This window comes from Oncorhynchus keta, chromosome 11 (assembly GCF_023373465.1).
Source record: "Oncorhynchus keta strain PuntledgeMale-10-30-2019 chromosome 11, Oket_V2, whole genome shotgun sequence".
NCBI lineage: Eukaryota > Metazoa > Chordata > Actinopteri > Salmoniformes > Salmonidae > Oncorhynchus > Oncorhynchus keta.
The window spans coordinates 3,064,071-3,074,070 of record NC_068431.1 but is presented as its reverse complement, the minus strand read 5'-3'; the positions used below and the strand labels follow the sequence as shown (position 1 = coordinate 3,074,070).

Genomic DNA, 10,000 nt, shown 5'->3' with positions numbered 1-10,000 from the left:
CGTTGTTCTCATGAACCACTGACCGACCAATAGAACGAATAAACTGCCCGTTACAGCCCGCCTCCTCTCACCTCAACCAATCCAGTTTCAGTCGTTGTTCTCATGAACCACTGACCGACCAATAGAACGAATAAACTGCCCGTTACAGCCCGCCTCCTCTCACCTCAACCAATCCAGTTTCAGTCGTTGTTCTCATGAACCACTGACCGACCAATAGAACGAATGAACTGCCCGTTACAGCCCGCCTCCTCTCACTCAACCAATCCAGTTTCAGTCGTTGTTCTCATGAACCACTGACCGACCAATAGAACGAATAAACTGCCCGTTACAGCCCGCCTCCTCTCACCTCAACCAATCCAGTTTCAGTCGTTGTTCTCATGAACCACTGACCGACCAATAGAACGAATAAACTGCCAGTTACAGCCCGCCTCCTCTCACTCAACCAATCCAGTTTCAGTCGTTGTTCTCATGAACCACTGACCGACCAATAGAACGAATAAACTGCCCGTTACAGCCCGCCTCCTCTCACTCAACCAATCCAGTTTCAGTCGTTGTTCTAATGAACCACTGACCGACCAATAGAACGAATAAACTGCCCGTTACAGCCCGCCTCCTCTCACTCAACCAATCCAGTTTCAGTCGTTGTTCTAATGAACCACTGACCGACCAATAGAACGAATAAACTGCCCGTTACAGCCCGCCTCCTCTCACTCAACCAATCCGGATATGCTACTATTTCTGAAGCTATTTCTCCGAGCCTATATTATCAAATTAGATATTTTAGAACTTGTTTTAGATATTAGTAAAGATTTTAATAAAAGTATAAGCAGTATGTTTTTCTCCTTGTTCAGATGGCACACTGGCCACAATATTAGGTGGAAACTGAGCTGCACTTCATAACCTCCTGCCAAATGTATGACCATATTAGAGACACATATTTCCCTAAGATTACAGAATTAGGCCGATACCCGCTAATTATCAAAATCCAGAAAAGAGCCTTTAAATTCTACAACCACCTAAAAGGAAGCGAGTCCCCTAAGCAAGCTGGTCCTGGGGCTCAGTTCCCAAACACAAACACACCCTACAGAGCCCCAGGACAGCAGCACAATTAGACCCAACCAAATCATGAGAAAACAAAAAGATAATTACTTAACACATTGGAAAGAATTAACAAAAACAACTGAGCAAACTAGAATGCGATTTGAGCTGCACTTCCTAACCTCCTGCCCAATGTATGACCATATTAGAGAGACATATTTCCCCCAGATCACACAGATCCACAAAGAATTAGAAAACAAATCCAATTTTGAAAAACTCCCATATCTACTGGGTGAAATCCCACAGTGTGCCATCACCCATATTTATGTTTATTTATTTTATCTTTTGTATTATTTGTACTATTTGCACATCGTTATATACATAATATAATATGACATTTGAAATGTCTTTAAACTTTTGGAACTTTTGTGAGTGTAATATTTACTGTAACAAAAAAAAATCCACTTTCGTTTATTATCTATTTCACTTGCTTTGGCAATGTTAACATGTGTTTCTCATGCTTATAAAGCCCATTGAATTGGATTGGATTTTGTAGGCTCTCCCTCGCGTTCCTCTCTCTGTCTTGTCGATATAAATACCTCCTCCGTAGACAATATTCCGTCTATGACGTAGGCCAAGCACGTAGACGTGTAGGTGATACTTTTTAGTGAATGAGTTGTCCCCTCCCCTCTGTGCCCCTTATCCCGTACTAATACTACGGCTTCTCTATAAAAACCACAACCAAAGAACCAGCTCAGACTAACGACATTACAGAAGGAGAACAAGGGGGACAGGAGAAAAGCAGAAGACATGTCCTGTCTGCGACAGCAGCAGCAGCAGCAGAAGAAGAAGGTAAGTGGATGAGACGAAGACCGCTTCTGTCCTGTAACTAAAATCTCCCTGCTTGGAGAAACAGACAAGCTGCAGTGGTGACTGGGACGCGTTATGACGGGAGGTTGAGTGACTGAGGTAAATTCAAAACCGTTTCTTGTGGCTGGATTTCTACCTGGTTTATTGATGCAGTTATAGGCTTTATATTCGGGAACATTCTTATCACGAAGCTATCGGCTCATTTGCCTGCATGCTGTTAACCCGTAGGCTCTCCGTGACACCGCGCGAGCCTCAGCTCATCGATGGTTGAAAGTTACCGCAGCGTGACTCACTTTCTCCCGCACATGGGCAGCATGCAGCCTATAGACGCGATTCAGGATCGGTAACCGAGCCCAGATTCACCCCTGTTTTTGTATTTTATTATAATAGCCAAGTCACTCGAGACATTATCCCAACATACTTGTATTAACTGTATTGGCATATTTGGTTACATATATAATATAATAATAATAATAATATCTGCACAAGTCGATTTTGACTCTCAAATCCATTGCGCAACACCTGGTAGGGATGGAACATGTTTATTTTTTTAAGGTTCTCACCTCCTTCTAGTGTCAAATAGGCTACATAGCGTGACGTAATCTCTGTGTCTCGTTGGGAAAGCAGTGTGTTCACTCGGACGGAATATGGTGAAACCAGCGTCGTGTTTTCAACACTCCCGTCGCTATCCATGGTGCTGAACTGGCTACCGATCGGTCCCTGCTTCAAACCACCTCCTCTCTCAATTCAAGGTGTTTATTGGGGTGTTAAACCACACGACACACACACACACCTGTGATGTGCATGTGGGGGCTACAGGGGGATATAAAAAACAACAACAACCCAATACTAATAAAACTTTAAACTTAACACCCCGCCAGCCCCTCTCCTCTCGTGGCACCATGAGGTTTCCGTTGCGATGATGATGATGATGATGATGATAACTGCATCCCCACTCTTCCTTCCAACCTCCCTGCTCCCACTTCTCTCTCACTCCGTTTTCAATTCAAGGGGCTTTATTAGTGAAACATATGTTAACATCGCCAAAGCAAGTGAGGTTGATGATAAACAATACAAATGAACAGTAAACATCACACTCACAGAAGTTCCACAAGAATAAAGACATGTGAAATGTCATATATATATATAATTACAGTGTTGTAACAATGTACAAATGGTTAAGGGTACACAAGGGAAAATATATAAGCATAAAAATGAGTTGTATTTACAATGGTGTGTGTTCTTCACTGGTTGCCCTTTTCTCGTGGCAACAGGTCACAGATCTTGCTGCTGTGATGGAACACTGTGGAATTTCACCCAGTAGATATGGGAGTTTATCAAAATTGGATTTGTTTTCGAATTCTTTGTGGATCTGTGTAATCTGAGGGAAATATGTCTCTCTAATATGGTCAAACACTTGGCAGGAGGTTAGGAAGTGCAGCTCAAATCGCATTCTAGTTTGCTCAGTTTTTTTGTTAATTCTTTCCAATGTGTCAAGTAATTATCTTTTTGTTTTCTCATGATTTGGTTGGGTCTAATTGTGCTGCTGTCCTGGGGCTCTGTAGGGTGTGTTTGTGTTTGTGAACAGAGCCCCAGGACCAGCTTGCTTAGGGGACTCTTCTCCAGGTTCATCTCTCTGTAGGTGATGGCTTTGTTAGGGAAGGTTTAGGAATCGATTCCTTTTAGGTGGTTGTAGAATTTAACGGCTCTTTTCTGGATTTGGATAATTAGCTGGTATCGGCCTAATTCTGCTTCACATGCATTATTTGGTCTTTCTATGTTGTACATTACATTAAGGATATTTTTGCATAATTGTGAATTCTTGGTTGGTGAGCGGACCCCAGACCTCACAACCATAAAGGGCTCTATGACTGATTCAAGTATTTTTAGCCAAATCCTATTTGGGATGTCGAATTTTATGTTCCTTATGATGGCTTTGAAGGCCCTTCTTGCCTTGTCTTTCAGATCGTTCACAGCTTTGTGGAAGTTACCTGTGGCGACCGAGGTTTGTATAGTTTTTTGTGTGCTCTAGGGCAACAGTGTCTAGATGGAATTTGTATTTGTGGTCTTGGCGACTGGTCCTTTTTTGAAACACCATAATTTTTGTCTTACTGAGATTTACTGTCAGGGCCCAGGTCTGGCAGAATCTGTGCAGAAGATCTAGGTGCTGCTGTAGACCCTCCTTGGTTGGTGACAGAAGCACCAGTAGACATCAGCAAACAGTAGACATTTGACTTCAGATTCTAGTAGGGTGAGGCCGGGTGCTGCAGACTGTTCTAGTCTAGACTGCCAATTTGTTGATATATATGTTGAAGAGGGTGGGGCTTAAGCTGCATCCCTGTCTCACCCCCCGGCCCTGAGGAATGAAATGTGTTTATTTCCCCATTTTAACCTCACACTTGTTTGTCTACATGGATTTCATAATGTCATACATTTTTCCCCCAACACCACTTTCCAACCATTTGTATTCAAAATATTTTTTGAAATCAACAAGGCAAGGGAACACTTTGCCTTTGTTTTGGTTTGATTGTCAATCATGGTGTGCAGGGTGAATACGTGGTCTGTCGTACGGTAATTTGGTCAAAAGCCAATTTGACATTTGCTCAGTACATTGTTTTCACTGAGTAAAACAATGTCTCTCTCTGCTCTCATCTCTCTGCTCTGCTCTCATCTCTCTACTCTACTCTACTCTGCTCTCATCTCTCTACTCTACACTCATCTCTCTACTCTACTCTGCTCTCATCTCTCTACTCTACTCTGCTCTCATCTCTCTACTCTACACTCATCTCTCTACTCTACTCTGCTCTCATCTCTCTACTCTACTCTGCTCTCATCTCTCTACTCTACTCTGCTCTCATCTCTCTACTCTACTCTACTCTACTCTAATCTCTCTACTCTACTCTGCTCTCATCTCTCTACTCTCCTCTGCTCTCATCTCTCTACTCTACACTCATCTCTCTACTCTACTCTGCTCTCATCTCTCTACTCTACTCTGCTCTCATCTCTCTACTCTACACTCATCTCTCTACTCTGCTCTCATCTCTCTACTCTACTCTCATGTCTCTACTCTACTCTCATCTCTCTACTCTGCTCTCATCTCTCTACTCTACTCTCATCTCTCTACTCTACTCTCATCTCTCTACTCTACTCTACTCTACGCTCTCTACTCTACTCTACTCTACTCTACTCTACTCTACTCTACTCTACTCTACTCTACTCTACTCTCACTCTCATCTCTCTACTCTATGCTCTCTACTCTACTCTGCTCTCATCTCTCTACTCTACGCTTTCTACTCTACTCTACTCTACTCTACTCTCATCTCTCTACTCTACTCTACGCTCTCTACTCTACTCTACTCTACTCTCTACTCTACTCTGCTCTCATCTCTCTACTCTACTCTGCTCTCATCTCTCTACTCTACTCTCATCTCTCTACTCTACTCTCATCTCTCTACTCTACTCTACTCTGCTCTCATCTCTCTACTCTGCTCTCATCTCTCTACTCTACTCTGCTATCATCTCTCTACTCTACTCTCATCTCTCTACTCTATGCTCTCTACTCTACTCTACACTCATCTCTCTACTCTACTCTATGCTCTCTACTCTGCTCTCATCTCTCTACTCTACTCTCATCTCTCTACTCTACTCTACTCTACTCTACTCTACTCTACTCTACTCTCATCTCTCTACTCTACGCTCTCTACTCTACTCTGCTCTCATCTCTCTACTTTACTCTGCTCTCATCGCTCTACTCTACTCTCATCTCTCTACTCTACGCTCTCTACTCTACTCTACTCTCATCTCTCTACTCTACTCTCATCTCTCTACTCTACTCTACTCTACTCTCATCTCTCTACTCTACACTCATCTCTCTACTCTCATCTCTCTACTCTACTCTGCTCTCATCTCTCTACTCTACTCTGCTCTCATTTCTCTACTCTACTCTGCTCTCATCTCTCTACTCTACACTCATCTCTCTACTCTACTCTACACTCATCTCTCTACTCTACTCTACTCTCATCTCTCTACTCTACTCTCATCTCTCTACTCTACGCTCTCTACTCTACTCTACTCTCTCTACTCTACTCTACTCTAATCTCTCTACTCTACTCTCATCTCTCTACTCTACTCTCATCACTCTACTCTACTCTCATCTCTCTACTCTACTCTCATCTCTCTACTCTACTCTCATCTCTCTACTCTACTCTCATCTCTCTACTCTCATCTCTCTCTCTACTCTACTCTCACTCTCATCTCTCTACTCTGCTCTCATCTCTCTACTCTACTCTCATCTCTCTACTCTACTCTACTCTCATCTCTCTACTCTCATCTCTCTACTCTACTCTCATCTCTCTACTCTACTCTCATCTCTCTAGTCTACTCTCATCTCTCTACTCTACTCTCATCTCTCTACTCTCATCTCTCTACTCTACTCTCATCTCTCTACTCTACTCTACTCTCATCTCTCTACTCTACTCTACTCTCATCTCTCTACTCTCATCTCTCTACTCTACTCTCATCTCTCTACTCTACTCTCATCTCTCTACTCTACTCTACTCTACTCTCATCTCTCTACTCTCATCTCTCTACTCTCATCTCTCTACTCTACTCTACTCTACTCTCATCTCTCTACTCTACTCTCATCTCTCTACTCTACTCTCATCTCTCTACTCTACTCTTCTCTCTACTCTCATCTCTCTACTCTCATCTCTCTACTCTACTCTCATCTCTCTACTCTACTCTCATCTCTCTACTCTACTCTCATCTCTCTACTCTACTCTCATCTCTCTACTCTACACTCATCTCTCTACTCTACTCTACTCTCATCTCTCTACTCTACTCTCATCTCTCTACTCTACTCTACTCTCATCTCTCTACTCTACTCTCATCTCTCTACTCTACTCTACTCTCATCTCTCTACTCTACTCTCATCTCTCTACTCTACTCTACTCTAATCTCTCTACTCTACTCTCATCTCTCTACTCTACTCTAATCTCTCTACTCTACTCTCATCTCTCTACTCTACTCTCATCTCTCTACTCTACTCTCATCTCTCTACTCTACTCTCATCTCTCTACTCTACTCTCATCTCTCTACTCTACTCTCATCTCTCTACTCTACTCTCATCTCTCTACTCTACTCTCATCTCTCTACTCTACTCTAATCTCTCTACTCTACTCTCATCTCTCTACTCTACTCTCATCTCTCTACTCTACTCTCATCTCTCTACTCTACTCTCATCTCTCTACTCTACTCTCATCTCTCTACTCTACTCTACTCTCATCTCTCTACTCTACTCTCATCTCTCATCTCTCTACTCTACTCTCATCTCTCTACTCTACTCTGCTCTAATCTCTCTACTCTACTCTCATCTCTCTACTCTCATCTCTCTACTCTACTCACCATACTCTCCTTACTCTCCGTTCTCTCCGTTCTGCCTTTAGTGTATTTCTGCTCAGTCCGGCATTTCCCTTATTATTTTTTCATTCTCAGTTCAGTGACGCGTTTTCGGCTCTGCGTCACACAGCTCTGACACACACACACACACTCGATGACCGCAGTGATCCGCGTGCTGGGTGGTAACGCGTGCTGGGTGGTAACGCGTGGGGGAGGGGAGAAGTGGCTCGTGTGTGTGTGTGGGGGGGGAGGGGGTAGGATATAGGGGGCATGTGAATGGCGCTGAGCGTCATTGAAAGGCTTTGTTCATTCATAATTCTCCGTTCAGCATTGTGTTTATTTTGGTTGATTTGTATCATAATCCATGGGGGGGGATCATTGCACCATATGTTCTATAACTTCTAAATATATCAGAGAGATCAAATCATTTGGATGAACTGCAGCGGTCTATATTCTGTATTGACATTGGGCAGATGTAGACGTGTATCACAGGCTGCTGAGGGGAGGACGACTCATGATGGGGCGGCAGGTAGCCTAGTGGTTAGAGTGTAGGGGCGGCAGGTAGCCTAGTGGTTAGAGTGTAGAGGCGGCAGGTAGCCTAGTGGTTAGAGTGTAGGGGCGGCAGGTAGCCTAGTGGTTAGAGTGTAGGGGCGGCAGGTAGCCTAGTGGTTAGAGTGTAGGGGGGCAGGTAGCCTAGTGGTTAGAGTGTAGGGGCGGCAGGTAGCCTAGTGGTTAGAGTGTAGAGGCGGCAGGTAGCCTAGTGGTTAGAGTGTAGGGGCGGCAGGTAGCCTAGTGGTTAGAGTGTAGGGGCGGCAGGTAGCCTAGTGGTTAGAGTGTAGGGGTGGCAGGTAGCCTAGTGGTTAGAGTGTAGGGGTGGCAGGTAGCCTAGTGGTTAGAGTGTAGGGGTGGCAGGTAGCCTAGTGGTTAGAGTGTAGAGGCGGCAGGTAGTCTAGTGGTTAGAGTGTAGGGGGGGCAGGTAGCCTAGTGGTTAGAGTGTAGGGGGCAGGTAGCCTAGTGGTTAGAGTGTAGGGGTGGCAGGTAGCCTAGTGGTTAGAGTGTAGAGGCGGCAGGTAGTCTAGTGGTTAGAGTGTAGGGGGGCAGGTAGCCTAGTGGTTAGAGTGTAGGGGGGCAGGTAGCCTAGTGGTTAGAGTGTAGGGGTGGCAGGTAGCCTAGTGGTTAGAGTGTAGAGGCGGCAGGTAGTCTAGTGGTTAGAGTGTAGGGGGCAGGTAGCCTAGTGGTTAGAGTGTAGGGGGCAGGTAGCCTAGTGGTTAGAGTGTAGGGGGGCAGGTAGCCTAGTGGGTAGAGTGTAGGGGGGCAGGTAGCCTAGTGGTTAGAGTGTAGGGGCGGCAGGTAGCCTAGTGGTTAGAGTGTAGGGGGGCAGGTAGCCTAGTGGTTAGAGTGTAGGGGCGGCAGGTAGCCTAGTGGTTAGAGTGTAGAGGCGGCAGGTAGCCTAGTGGTTAGAGTGTAGGGGCGGCAGGTAGCCTAGTGGTTAGAGTGTAGGGGAGGCAGGTAGCCTAGTGGTTAGAGTGTAGGGGTGGCAGGTAGCCTAGTGGTTAGAGTGTAGGGGGGGCAGGTAGCCTAGTGGTTAGAGTGTAGGGGGGGCAGGTAGCCTAGTGGTTAGAGTGTAGTGGCGGCAGGTAGTCTAGTGGTTAGAGTGTAGGGGGGCAGGTAGCCTAGTGGTTAGAGTGTAGGGGGCAGGTAGCCTAGTGGTTAGAGTGTAGGGGCGGTAGGTAGCCTAGTGGTTAGAGTGTAGAGGCGGCAGGTAGTCTAGTGGTTAGAGTGTAGGGGGCAGGTAGCCTAGTGGTTAGAGTGTAGGGGGGGCAGGTAGCCTAGTGGTTAGAGTGTAGGGGTGGCAGGTAGCCTAGTGGTTAGAGTGTAGAGGCGGCAGGTAGTCTAGTGGTTAGAGTGTAGGGGGGCAGGTAGCCTAGTGGTTAGAGTGTAGGGGGGGCAGGTAGCCTAGTGGTTAGAGTGTAGGGGGCAGGTAGCCTAGTGGTTAGAGTGTAGGGGGCAGGTAGCCTAGTGGTTAGAGTGTAGGGGGGGCAGGTAGTCTAGTGGTTAGAGTGTAGGGGCGGCAGGTAGCCTAATGGTTAGAGTGTAGGGGCGGCAGGTAGCCTAGTGGTTAGAGTGTAGGGGGGCAGGTAGCCTAGTGGTTAGAGTGTAGGGGGCAGGTAGCCTAGTGGTTAGAGTGTAGGGGGCAGGTAGCCTAGTGGTTAGAGTGTAGGGGCGGCAGGTAGCCTAGTGGTTAGAGTGTAGGGGGCAGGTAGCCTAGTGGTTAGAGTGTAGGGGCGGCAGGTAGCCTTGTGGTTAGAGTGTAGAGGGGGCAGGTAGCCTAGTGGTTAGAGTGTAGGGGGGGCAGGTAGCCTAGTGGTTAGAGTGTAGGGGTGGCAGGTAGCCTAGTGGTTAGAGTGTAGGGGTGGCAGGTAGCCTAGTGGTTAGAGTGTAGGGGTGGCAGGTAGCCTAGTGGTTAGAGTGTAGGGGTGGCAGGTAGCCTAGTGGTTAGAGTGTAGAGGGTGCAGGTAGCCTAGTGGTTAGAGTGTAGATGGTGCAGGTAGCCTAGTGGTTAGAGTGTAGGGGGCAGGTAGCCTAGTGGTTAGAGTGTAGGGGTGGCAGGTAGCCTAGTGGTTAGAGTGTAGAGGCGGCAGGTAGTCTAGTGGTTAGAGTGTAGGGGGGCAGGTAGCCTAGTGGTTAGAGTGTA

At 46.1% G+C, this 10,000-nt stretch overlaps 1 long non-coding RNA gene across 3 annotated transcripts in view; it reads left to right on the top strand.

Annotated features, from left to right (window-relative positions):
- The first annotated feature begins 7,816 nt into the window (after nucleotides 1-7,816).
- Nucleotides 7,817-10,000, top strand: part of LOC127932999 (uncharacterized) — a 3,112-nt gene continuing 928 nt past the window's right edge. For 2 of the 3 annotated variants that reach the window (XR_008146736.1, XR_008146734.1), the window contains exons 1-2: nucleotides 7,817-8,217; nucleotides 9,662-9,757. This is a non-coding gene — a long non-coding RNA (uncharacterized LOC127932999). The remainder of the gene's footprint in view (nucleotides 8,218-9,661; nucleotides 9,758-10,000) is intronic. The other variant, XR_008146737.1, reaches the window with a different exon arrangement.